At 44.0% G+C, this 12,959-nt stretch overlaps 1 pseudogene; it reads right to left on the bottom strand.

The window, feature by feature from the left end:
* Window positions 1-12,520: 12,520 nt before the first annotated feature.
* Window positions 12,521-12,624, bottom strand: LOC137755680 (U6atac minor spliceosomal RNA; annotated as a pseudogene).
* Window positions 12,625-12,959: the final 335 nt, after the last annotated feature.

The raw sequence follows: 12,959 nt of genomic DNA, 5'->3' as shown, positions 1-12,959 counted from the left end.
TGAGGTAGGTATTTTTCTCATCCGTAACTTTTCAGCTGATGAAACTGAAGCTCAGAGAAGTTAAATAATTTGCCCAAGGTCACACAGCTAACAAGTGGTGGACCTGGAGTTTACTGGCACCACAAGCCCTACTTTGAGTTGTTTGCACAAGAAAGCACTGATGTGATCCCCATGGTACTGGTCTTCCTCTGCTGTGTCCTTCAGCCTGTGTACAGGGGACACGGGCTCTACAAAGAACTTTCTCCTAGACAATATTTGTTCTTCTCTGTTTGCAAAGGAAAAGATTTCTCTCTACATCAACGGTCTTCAGAAAATAGCCTGCCAAATATTTCCACACGGAGTGATCAGACCTACCCAGGTACATGCCTCTGAAATGGGTCAGCTTTCTGCTGGCCTTTCATCAGAGATCGCTGGGAAGGTGGGATCTTCCTCTCAGTGCATCTGAAGACCCTGCTGAGGGTCCTTAGGGCTAATGAACGACACTTGCAGGCACAGAATTGGGTTTCACCTGGAAAGACTTGGCTTCTAGAAACTTCGTGTCTTCTTTGGGACTAACCCATACAAATCAGAAAACTTACAGGTCTTAGTGATGGTGCCTTAAAATATATTGCTTTAAGAAATTATAAAAAATAACTCAATTTTATTGAGAAAAACCTGGAAAAATAGGGAAATATTTTTAAAAACCACCCATGATTAATATTTTGAAACCCAGCCTTAAAGAGTTTTTTCTATTTGTACGTATTTTTCTCTTGTAAAAGGAAGATCAGACTATACGTGCAGTTTAGTAAATGACATCTTTCTGTTGTTTTATTGTCAAATGTATCATAAGCAAAAGAGTGTAGAACACATTTTTATGTTGAAAGCAAAAACCCATGGAACTCCCCCCCCCAGGAAAGAAGTCAAACACTACTCATATCTTATGATCCCATGGCCTCCTCCATCAGCTCATTCTTCTCCATGACCCCAACCCCTGCCCCCAGAGGTACCCAGGATGATCCTGACTTTTGTAATAATCATTTTCTTGTTCTTTGTCACCTATGACAACACCTTCAAACAATATACTTCCATTTGCCTATTTAAAAAAAAATGTTTATAAATGGGATCATGCTGTCCTGCCAACCAGACCAGCAACTAAGATCCATTCTCAATATAACCCAGTTGAGGAAGTGGTAAAAGGCTTAGAGGTCAAAGTCGCTGCAGGACCTGGCTAACAGTTATTGGCGGGAACTGGGAGATACACCTGGTAGTAAATCTTGAGAGTGTTGGATTCAGAGAGGAAGAATATAAAGCTAAATAAGGGAGAGTTTGCACTGGGGGAAAATATTAATACACTGCCTGAATAACTCTTGCAAGCTTGGAAAAAGTGATGGCTCTCGTGAAATAAAATAGTTTGCCATCGTAGACTATGCAGGAAGTGATCAAAGGCTCCGAGAAGTAGCACGTTAGAGTGACACTATAAGACCGAAAATACACTGGCTGACTCTTACACTACTCAGGAGGCCAAAACATTTATCACCTATTCTCATGGTATGCACTAGTCTGAGGGCACCAGCGTGGTTGTGGAGCCCAGTGGGCTCTGGAGACAAGAGCTAATGGCGGGTGACGCTGTTCCAGACCCAGGATCCCTGGTAGCCATGGAGATGACAGGGTCCCAGAACAGCAGACAGCAGGAGCCACCTATGAACCATCAGGAAAACTTGGACACGATCAGCAAAAAGGCAGCAAGATCAGAATATCGGTCCAGGAGATAGTTTGGAGATCATGGTGCTCCGAAGGAAATGAGGGATGGGAGAGATAAAGGTATGCAATAAATATCATCAAAAGACATCAAGAACGGATGAACAGAAGACCTGTGTCAGTTACTCCAAAGGAAAGCTGAAGGAGAGGCCAGACGCTCACAAGCAAAGCCCGTCCAGCATCATGGTAAATGTATATGGTATCGGTTGCTCCAGTTCTTTCTTAAAGGGATCATTGGCTGTTTACTCAGGTAATAGCACCTGGGGAAAAGGGACTATCCACACCACTGAGGGCTGTTAGATACAGGACTCAAGTTGACACCGACACCCAGGTACCCAGAGCACCATCCTGACCCCCAATAGAATAAAAGAGAGTCACGTAATAAATCAAATACTGATCCAGGTCCATCTCACAGTATTCACTGGATCCAGATACACCCAGGGGTCATTTTCCCAGTTCCTGAATATATAATGGAAATGGGCATATTAAGCTGTTGGCAAAACCCTTACATTGGTTCCTTGTCCTATAAACTCAGTTATTATGGTTAGAAAGCCAAATAGAAGCCCTTGAAACTCCCCCACCCTGGCCAAAATAGTCAACGTAAAACAGTTTTCACATCTTTGGGGGAAAGGGCAGATTTGTGTCACCCTCAAAGATTTAAAGTTTGCAGGGCTGGTGGTCCTACACAAACCAAAAGAATCATGGAAAATAACAGTGTATTACTGCAAACCTTACCAAATAGTACAACCAATTGCAGCTGCCGTATTTGAAAGTGGTACCTTTATTAGGGACTCTGGTAAGTGGCATGGAGCTATTGATCTGGTAAATGCCCATCAAATAGGAGGACAGAAGCAATTTGCATTCATATGGGATGAATAGCAGTGGACATTCATGCTCTTGCCCCAGAGATATGTTAATTCTCTTTCTCTCTGTCACTATATTATTGAAAGGATCTGGGCCATCTGGGCATTCTGTAAAAGACACATTAGCCCATCTTGCTAACATCACGTAAGCTGGACGGATGAGAAAGAAGCAGTAAGACACATACATGCACCTTAGAAGGAGGGAAGTAAACCCTACAAAGATTTAGAGGCCTGATACATCAGTTCAATATCCAGGGGTTCTGTGTTCTGGGGAAACTGGGTCGTCTTTCCAAAGTAAAGGGCATATTATTGCTCCGTGCACCTCCTACTACTAAGAAAGCAGACAGGGCTTAGCTGAAGGTTTACTAAAACCTCTTCGGGTTTTAGACACAGCATACCGCACCCTTGGGAATACTGCTCTGACCCATTTATTTAGTAGTGTGAAGGCTGACAGTTCTAAGAGGTGCCAGAGCACGATAGGGGTCCAAAGCAGATTCAGGCTGCAGTGTAAACAGCCCTGCCCCTTGGAATATCTTGTGTCTCTAGCAAGCCCCAATAGTAAACCAATAGGGTTTTCTCTGAATTGTGTTCTTGAGCAAAGCCAGGCCATCTGCAAGTAGACACCATTAAAACCACATGCACACACACAACAACTGATCTGCTACTGACCCCTGATAGAGACAGAACATCTATCCATGGGACCTCGGATTGGCCATGGAGCCAGAACTGCACATAATAAACGGGATGCTGTCAGACCCAACCAGCTCGTAAGGTTCGGAAGGTTATTGCAAGATAGAAGTGGTACTTTCTGCGTTGAGGTGGGGCAGGTTCAAACAGCACAGCTGGCCCAGGTTCCAGAACCCATCACCTTCCTCTATTATACTGATGCCTCTCCCTCACCTTTGGCCTCATGGATCATTCTCTAAGTCTAGCTGGCAGAGGAGGAAAACTCCTGTTCTTAATATACGAAGGAGGTCAGCTCAGTAGGTTTGAACTGAAGTTCTGCACTAAAGCCCCCTTGGGGTGGCCCTGGAAAACAGAAATGAGAAGAAATCCTCCCAGCGGACAGAGCTTCAGGTGGCGCTCGTGGCTGTCCGCTCTGTGTGGAGAGATCATTGGCCTGTGGTTGGACTATATATGGACGCATGGTCAATGGCAAAGAGCTTAGCTGGATCGGTCAATGCCTGGAAGAAGCAAGACTGGAGGAGGAGACGAGGAGATCTGGGGAAGAGACATGAGGTTGGGTGTATGTGATTGGGCACCAAGTGTAATGCTTTTGTGTTATTTTATTCTACTACTAAACATCCACGGAAGAGGCACTAAACGCTCAGCTGGCTGTGTTGACTCAGCCAGTTAATGACAGGCAACCCCTGCCCTCGGCCACTCGGTTGCTTAGATCCTGAGCTCAGGAATGGGGTTGCCATGACAGCCGAAACGGAAGCTGCCCGCGGAATCCAGAACCTTGGCTCGTGGTCACCGAGATCGAGACTTGCCAGGTTGTGTAATAGGGGCGGGGCGGGCGCGCGGCTGTTAGCGCGAGACCTGTTAGCGCGAGACCTTTTAGCGCGAGACCTGGAGCGCGGCGTAGAGAGGTGGAGCTCCGCCCATGGTCGCCCTTGGTGGGGGCGGTCCTTGCGGTGGAGGGTGCGGTGAGAGGTGGCTCGAGGTCTTCTCGCCGGGGCCTCCAGGCCCTCCGGCCTTGGAGCGGGCGGGTGAGCTGGGCCCCCCCGGGCACAGGCTGGCGACTGCGTCCTGCCAGAGCTCCAGAGCCGTCCCATGGCCGCCCACGGGCCAGGCCTAGGCTTGAAGCAGCGGTGAACCTCTCCCCATCCCGGCCTCGGCGACCTACCGGTGGCGGCAGTCACCCTGGGTCTCGGTGCACAGACCCCCCGGCCCCGTTTGGGTGGCCTGAGGAGCCTGCGGGCCGGCTGGGTCCTGGGCGCCAGACTCCCTCGGTGATGACGGCTGGGCACGGTCTGGGGACCTGGCCTGAGGGCGCCAGCAGCTGAGAGCTGCCTCTTCAGCCGGGCCTGGGCGCTGGCGGGAGGACCCAGGCAGGGTGACCGGCCCGCGCAGGCACCCCCTCCTCTTAGCCGGGGCCTGGACCTCGGAGAGTGAAAGTTGTGCCTTGGGACCTTGCCCTTTCTTGTCAGAACAGAGACTAGCATTTGTTTGGTGGAGATTTAGAAGAACATTGTGACCTGGCCGTGACCTGACCTCCAGAACAAAGGATCTGCCGCCAAGAAATTTGCAGCAACTAACCACGCCCCTCCCTCACCTTTCCTAGAAAAGGGCTTTGCTGAAAGCTTTCGGGGAGTTTGGGGTTTTAAAGGCATGAGCCACCCCTCTCCTTGCAGGACCCCGCAATAAACCTTGCTCTGCTCGAAACTCGGACAGTTTGGTATTGTTTGGCCTCACTGTGCGTTGGGCGCATGGACTTGGCGTTCGGTAACAGTTGGACTTCTACTGCTGAACATCCAATCTGCCAGTAGAAGAGACCAAAGCTGAGTAAGTCTATGGCACCATCCCATCAATAAGGCCAGCCAGCTGCTATTGACTGTTCATTTGCCCTGGACCCCTTCTACTTTGGAAAAGACAATTCATCTTCACTAGGATTGACACGTATTCTGGGTAACAGTTTGCCTTTTCTGTCTGCATCATTACTCAGCCAGCACCATTCCTCCCAAGGCTCACAGAGGGCTTGATCTTCCAACATGCAATCTTGCATAGCATCTTGTCAGTCCAAGCATGGGCAGAAGAAGCATGGCAGTGGGCACATGAACAGGGGATCCACTGGTCTTACCATGTACTCTACCATCCAGAAGCTGCCAGCTTGATAGGACAGTAGAATGACCTCTTCAAAGTGCCGCTGAGGCATCTCTTTTGAGATGACACCCTCTAAGGATGGGGCGTTTCCTTTGGTGCTGGGTCGCCAGTCAACAGACCGCATGGGTCCAAGAACAAGCAGTGGAAGTTGGAGTACCTCCTACAACTATTATTCCCAGTGACCTTGAAGAATCTGTGCTTCCTGCTTCTGAGTCTGTGAGTCTCCGGGTCGTGGTTCCTGAAAGACTGGTGCTTCCGTCAGAGGACACAGTAAGTCCCACTAAGCTTAAAGCTACCGCTGCCATATGGCCACTGGGGGCTCTTTGTGCCAGTAGATCAGCAGCCAGAGAAGGCAGTTACGCATGAGAGGGGTGTAGCCTGATCATCAAGAGGAGGTAGAATTCCTGCTAAATAAGGCAGTCATGGGGGTGATCGTTGGGGTTCCTCTTGGTACTCCCAGCCCGGTTATACCTGTAGATGGGAGGCGTGAAGAAGCAGATCAGATCAGTTAAAGCCTTGAGATCAATTACAGCTGCAGGGGTGTAATTCATGCTGTTCTTGTAAGTTTCCCTAGAAACTGTGACCAATCAGGATCCTGGAGAAGCTGTATCCAGCCGGAGAGAACTTAGAATCAGAAGCACATAGAGCTAGTGGTGGAAGGGGTGGGTGGACTGTAGTGGTCGCTATTGGTGCCCGACCCAGATTCCCTTTACTGCTCTGTGGGCTCGTTCGTCAGCAGCTGTCAGTGCCTGTGGCTGGCGGTTCACACCTGTGCCTCCCCCACCTTCCTCCCCCTCTTGCTCCCATGTAGCTGCTACCCGTAATGTGATTGCCACTTCGGTGGGGACCACTGTCCTCCACTGTTGACCCTTCCTTAGGGTTTGGAAAGGGACCTGGCTCTCCTTGGCCTCTCTGAGCACAGCCACACCAGGCTGTGACTGTCACCCAAACTTCAGTTTATGTCTGGGAAAATGTCCTTCCTCATCCCCTGGAAGTCGTCTTGTTTTCCAGACCCCAAGGAATTCCAACTCTGTCTTCAACATGTTCTCATAAAGTGTGGTATAGTCAGCCCCATAGGGACACTATTCACCCAGGTGGCCCAGCATCAACTTCGGTTCAACTAGTGTGAGGTCACAGCACAGTGATTCTCAACCGGGAGTGGTTTTGCCCCCGACCCCTGCCCTGAGGTGGACATTTGCAATGTCTGAGCACGTTTTCGGTTGTCACAACTGGAGAGGAAGGTGCGCCTGGAATCTAGTGGGTGGAGGACCAAGGATCCTGCTGAACATCCCTCACTGCATAGGACACCGCCACCCCTGCTCCCAGTAAAGAATTATCTGGCCCCAAATGTCAGTAGGGCAGAGGTTGAGAAACCCTGATCCTTCCAGCTGTAGCCTGGTTTTCCAGTAAAAGTCTGAATAAGAACATGCATCCGTCTCTCAAGAACAAACAAGACATTTTAGGCACAGAGCAGTTTACATCTAATTTAGGAAAAATAAATTTCCAATTCTAGGTTAATCTTGTCCCTAAAAAAGATTTAGTTTGCTTATTTAAACAGGACCTTCAGCATTGCTCAGTGCAATTAGCTCACTGATTCTAGGAGAACATTGGTTATATATTTGCTTCAAATCTGTACTGCTAGAAGGGTGTATCTTCTCTAAAGATAACTTTTACCTCCTGCCTTAAAGATGATAAGAGCTTGCCACTCGCCCCCAAAACTGTTTTTCAGCTTCAAAAATGCAAACATATGGCCATATGTACCCATTCTATGTAGAAAAGTACCAAGTACCCATTCTATGTAGAAAAGCAAAGCATGCATATAAGCAAATTCACATACACAAACAAAATAAACACTACCCATAACACATTGATCTTTCCTACTAATCTTTTTCTACAGAAGACACACACATCAGAACTGACATATTCTAAAAAAATCTTGGAGAGGTAATATGTAGTAGTCCCTTTTTATTATTTATGTTTTTGAATTGTGGTATGAATTATTTTTTGCCCGTAAGTTATTTAGACAAATACTTTAAAATGTTCTGTTTCTATGGCTTAATACTTAGATCATTTTTAGTTTTATTTTATTCTGGTCAGAAAAGGGCATAGGAGGGAACGCTGTACTACTTTTTTTTTTTTTAAGAATTGGAGACTTTTTTGTGACCTGAAATGTTCTAATTTTTTTTAAAAGTCTATATTTTATGAGTGCTGAATGTTAATTTTTATTATTCATTCGTAAGAGCCATCAATGGTGTCCTGTTGAATGAACTTTGTTATTTCTGTGCATGTAATTTCTGCTTGTTGATCTGTCATGAATAGAGAAACATGTTAATATCTCCAACTATTACTATGTACCTGTTTTTTAGGGGTTTTGTTAAATTAGTCTTGCTATTTTATTAACCTCATAAATGTTTGTCCCAGTCATCAAAAAGAAGGGATTGTTCTCCCTTCAGTGATTTTGTCTGAAAGTTGGTGTCTGATATTTAGGCTTGTAGCCCTCCTTGCTTTTGTTTGAATTTGCCCAAAGTACCTCTGTCCAATAGTTTACCTTCAGCATTCCCCCTACCTTTGTTTGGGGTATTCTCTCACAGACGGCGATAGGCTGGATTCTGGAAAAACAACCCAAGAGTCTTTGCCTTTTAAGAGAGGCACTTTACATCAATGTTTATTAGCACAAAAGGCCTCTTTCATGTTCTGACATATAGTTTCATACTTTTAAAATATTGTTTTGTGCTGTTTCATTTGTTACTCCTATTTGCCCTATGGAACATGTTTTCTTTGCTTTTACTTTCTTTGATGTTTATCTTTTAATATTTAAAAACCCTCTTTGTCCTTATGTGAGCTCATTCTCAGAGTCAGAGTGTACATTCTCAGAGGGTACCCAACTCTTGAGTACACAACCCTCCCTTCTTCCTTCTCCTCATATTTCTCGGCCTCTGTTAATATTAGCTGATGTTTTAAACAGTTTTTTTTCCCCATGAAATCATGAATTTTACATTATTTTTAAAGGAACAGATGTTTAGGTATTAGATTCATTTTTACGACTAGATTTACATTTATCCTGGAGAGAACTAGGTATAAAAGGGCCAGAGTTCTCCGTAGATTTTAGTGCTGAACCCATCACGTTTATGGGGTTGGCGCTCCCATTTTTGAGCTTGAAATATTTTAGTATCCCCCAGTAGTTGGAGACAATTTTCAAGTAATTGTTTTCCGTGGATCTTTTTCAAGATCTTGTTTAATAAAAATATCTTTTAATTGTCTCCATTTATAAAAGACAACTTGCATCTCAATAGTTTTCGCCCAAAGCTCTGTAGGTGCTTCTTCATTGTCTTGTAACATTAATGCTGCAGATGAAAAGTTAGTGGCCAGCCTGGTTATTTTTTTTCTTTTATACATAACCTTTTCTTTTCGCTGAAATACTTTCAAGGTATATGAATCCTTTTACTTTAGACGGTACTCTGGAATTAAGTGAACATTTTCATACTGTTTTGCTTAGGACAACACAGAAGCTTGCATTCTATATATAGATTTTTTTAAACTTTAGAGCGTTAAAGATGGATTTGTATTTTTTCTTTGATAATTGCTTGTGCTTCATTTCTTCCAGCCTTTTCTCCCTTTGATCGTCTCTCGTTGTCCTCTATATCTGTCACTTCCTGTCTCATCATTTCCTTTTGGACTGTTCCCTCTACATCCTCTGCACGGATTTAATTCCTTTTGCAGCATCGATTATGTCTCCTTTTTTTTTTTTTTTTTTTTAACTCCCCAAAGTGTAATTTCTAGCAGGCTTTTTTTCCAGTTTTGCTCTACCATACAAATTTGACAGCTTTTCCCTCTGCTGCTGTCTTGATCTTTGAGCCTCATGAAGAAATAGAAATTGCAGCCACTCCAGCCCCGGGCTCTTCCCATCTCTGTGTCCTCCTCCAATCCTTTTCTTAGCCAGACTCTCCTTCTTAGAATACATTGCATATAACCAGTCATCCCTACCATTTTCTGCCCAATGCTTGTGGAGATTTAATGTCCAAGTAGGTTTTAGAAAGACAGGGGGTGAGGAAGCGGGGAAGGGGACAGCTGTACTCTTTAAAAAAATTTTTTATTTATTTTATATTGGATTACAGTTGATTTATAATGTTGTGTTAGTTTCAGGTGTACAGCAAAGTGATTCAGTTATACATATACATATATCTATTCTTTTTCAAATTCTTTTCCCATTTAGGTTATTACAGAATATTGAGGAGAGTTCCCTGTGCTATACAGTAGGTCCTTGTGGGTTATCTATTTTAAATATAGTAGTGTGTATATGTCAGTCCCAAGCTCCCAGTGTATCCCTTCCCCCACCTTTCCCCTTTGGTAACCATAAGTGTGTTTTCTGTGTCTGTGAGGCTGTTTCTGTTTTGTAAATAAGTTCATTTGTATCATTTTTTTTAAAGATTCCACATATAGGCAATATCATATGATATTTGTCTTTTTCTGACTTACTTCACTTAGTATGATAATCTCCAGGTCCATCCATGTTGCTGCAAATGGCATTATTTCATTCTTTTTTATGGATGAGTAATATTCCATGTATATATATGTGCCCCATCTTCTTCATCCATTCATCTGTCGATGGACATTTAGGTTGCTTTCCTATCTTGGCTATTGTAAATAGTGCTGCAGTGAACATCAGGGTGCACGTATCCTTTTGAACCATGGTTTTCTCTGGATATACGCCCAGGAGTGGGATTGCTGGGTCATATGGTAATTCTATTTTTAGTTTTTTAAGGCCCTCCATACTGTTCTCCATAGTGGCTGCTCCAATTTACATTCCCACCAACAGTGTAGGAGGGGTCCCTTTTCTCCACACCCTCTCCAGCATTTATTATTTGTAGACTTTTTGATGATGGCCATTCTGACCAGTGTGAGATGATACCTCATTGTAGTTTTGATTTGCATTTTTTTAATAATTAGCAATGTTGAGCATCTTTTCACGTGCCTCTTGGCCATCAGTATGTCTTCTCTGGAGATATGTCTATTTAGGTCTGGGGACAGCTGTACTCTTTTTCTTTTTTTTGGGTTGCGTAGGGTCTTTGTTGCTGTGCACAGGCTTTCTCTAGTTGCGGCACGCGGGCTTTGGTAGTTGTGCAAGTGGGCTTCGGTAGTTGTGGCGCGTGGGCTCAGTAGTTGTGGCGCACGGGTTTAGTTGCTCTGTGGCATGTGGGATCTTCCCGGACCAGGGCTCGAACCCGTGTCCCCTGCATCGGCAGGCAGGTTCTTAACCACTGTGCCACCAGGGAGGCCCTGGGACAGCTGTACTCTTGATGCCTCAAAAAGAGCCTCTTGTGTACCACCCCCACCGTGCTCAGAGTTTGCCCTGATCCTGGACCACTGATGGCTGCCTTGTAACTCAAGGATTCCTCCCAGCTCAAGCGTGAGGTTGCTTCCTAGTCATGGGAAAGACTTCATTTAAAAACCAAAACCACCCACTGTGCCAACATAGTTGCCTCCCGAGACTTTTTGGAAGACTGCTCAGGGACTGTTGCTCAAATGCCATTTTAGACAAGGAGTGTGGCCACTGTCCTTTGTAGAAAAGAAAATGAAATCTCAAACTAGCTGTGAAAAAATGCATATAGGGTGTAGGAGGTTTCCCAGTTGAAGTAAAATTTACAACCAAATTACTGGAAAAGCAAGGATAAGGTTGGTCCTGAGAAATACATGGAACTAGGGATTTACCACTGCTAGAACGTTGTCTTCTTTCTCTGTCTTCAGATACCATTGTTTCTCTCTCTCTCTCTCTCTCATCTCCTTTTTCCCTCTCAAATCTGGACCAATCAATCACAGCCAGGAAAAAGGGATAACTGAGAAAATGTAATCTTCCATGGGAACCATGTATTTAAAAGTGGAATAAACAGTTTTGACAAAACAAAGTTTACCTTCCCAGAATAAGTGTGGGAAGAAGATGAACAGACAAAACATGTCTCCACGACATCATCCCCTCCCCCTTTTCATTGAAAACTTACTTAATGAAACAGATGTACATGCTTTAAAAAGTTAGATAGCTTGTGTTGGTCATAATAAAAATCAGTAGCCCATTCCCAATCCTATCCCTGCACAGAGCCCTGCCCTCATGACAGCAACTTTCAACTTCTGATTCCTCTAGTCTAAACCTCCGTATTACCAAATATTATATTTATACCGTTACATTTCACACTATCATAATTGTAGGCATTATCTGTTAACTTTTTTGTTGAAAATGAGCATTCAGTTCTCTTACACACTTACATACACATATTTTCCTTTGTCTACTCCCAGCAAAGTTCAATCATACCTTTTGGTTAATTCCATAGTTTGAACTTATGTTATTGTAAAAATGTAAGTATTATTCATTGCTGAGCCAAATAATGTACTATAAATATATTTTCTTCTTATACAATGTTTTCTCCCTCTAAGTTCATAATTACCTTATTTTTTCATTTCTTTATTTTAAAAATATATCTTTATTACTAATACTTCCCAAGCTAACAGATGATTAAAACACTCTGAATCTTACCTTTCCACATGGTCAAGGATTGGTGCTCAGGAAAGCTCAGAAATCATAGAAATGATGCAATTCTGAAAGGAAAGCCTTTCTGGGTTCCTCAGAACCGGAAAGAATCGATCTTTTAAGATTCCCATTGATCACATGTATCTCTTACATCACGGGGACCTTTCTGCCTTATCATAGCTATTTGTCTATGCATCTTATCGTTTCTCCTGGACTTTTTTCCCCTTGAGGGCAGAGTCTATGTCTGATTCATTGTCTTTAGTATTCACTGCAGTACGATAAATCCAAATGAGGGAGTGAATGAATGAACTCTGTCATCCACTTTGTAGTATTTTTACATTTCTTCTGTGGCCCTATTGAATGAGTACATTGGTTCTGATGGAGTGAGATTGAATTTAGTGGACTTAACTGTACACTGTGTGAACACACTTAAGAGAATATCATATAAAGGAAAGTCAGGGGCTTTCAGTAACTTCTTTAATGAGTGGAAGAAGTGGGATTGAAAGCCAGGTCTGATTAGATCCTGGACCCTACCCACCACCCAATACCACATTCCGAGCTCAATTCCATGTCACAAAGCACGTGGTCACTCCTTAATCGTGTATGTGTTCCTTGGTCATGAAGACATTTTCCATTTCTATCCCAGGAATGCCAACCCTCTTTTCTTCCATACAACTTCAAAGTCTATAATGCTGAAAAATGAATAATCTTGAATTCTAATCAGATTTCATTTTGAATGGATGTTCGTATTCCATCCAAAAGTTTCAAAAACAGTATTTTCTGTCTCTGAGCACAGGGTGCTCTGTGTTCACTTCTATTACAGATTTCCTAAGACAACTTACTGGATTTATAAAGGCATGAAAGGTTTTCTCTCCAATGAGGTATGGCCCAGTTTAATCTTGTTTTCCGTTAGGAAATCCCTGAAGACAAACACCTGCATTCTAGGTCGTCCTGGGAAGCAGGCATCCCAGAATGAAAACAGCCCTCAGCCTCTGGCGGCTCGCCGTCGAGTC

Source organism: Eschrichtius robustus, chromosome 20 (assembly GCF_028021215.1).
Source record: "Eschrichtius robustus isolate mEscRob2 chromosome 20, mEscRob2.pri, whole genome shotgun sequence".
NCBI classification, from domain to species: Eukaryota; Metazoa; Chordata; class Mammalia; order Artiodactyla; family Eschrichtiidae; genus Eschrichtius; species Eschrichtius robustus.
This window is presented reverse-complemented; position numbering and strand designations above follow the sequence as displayed.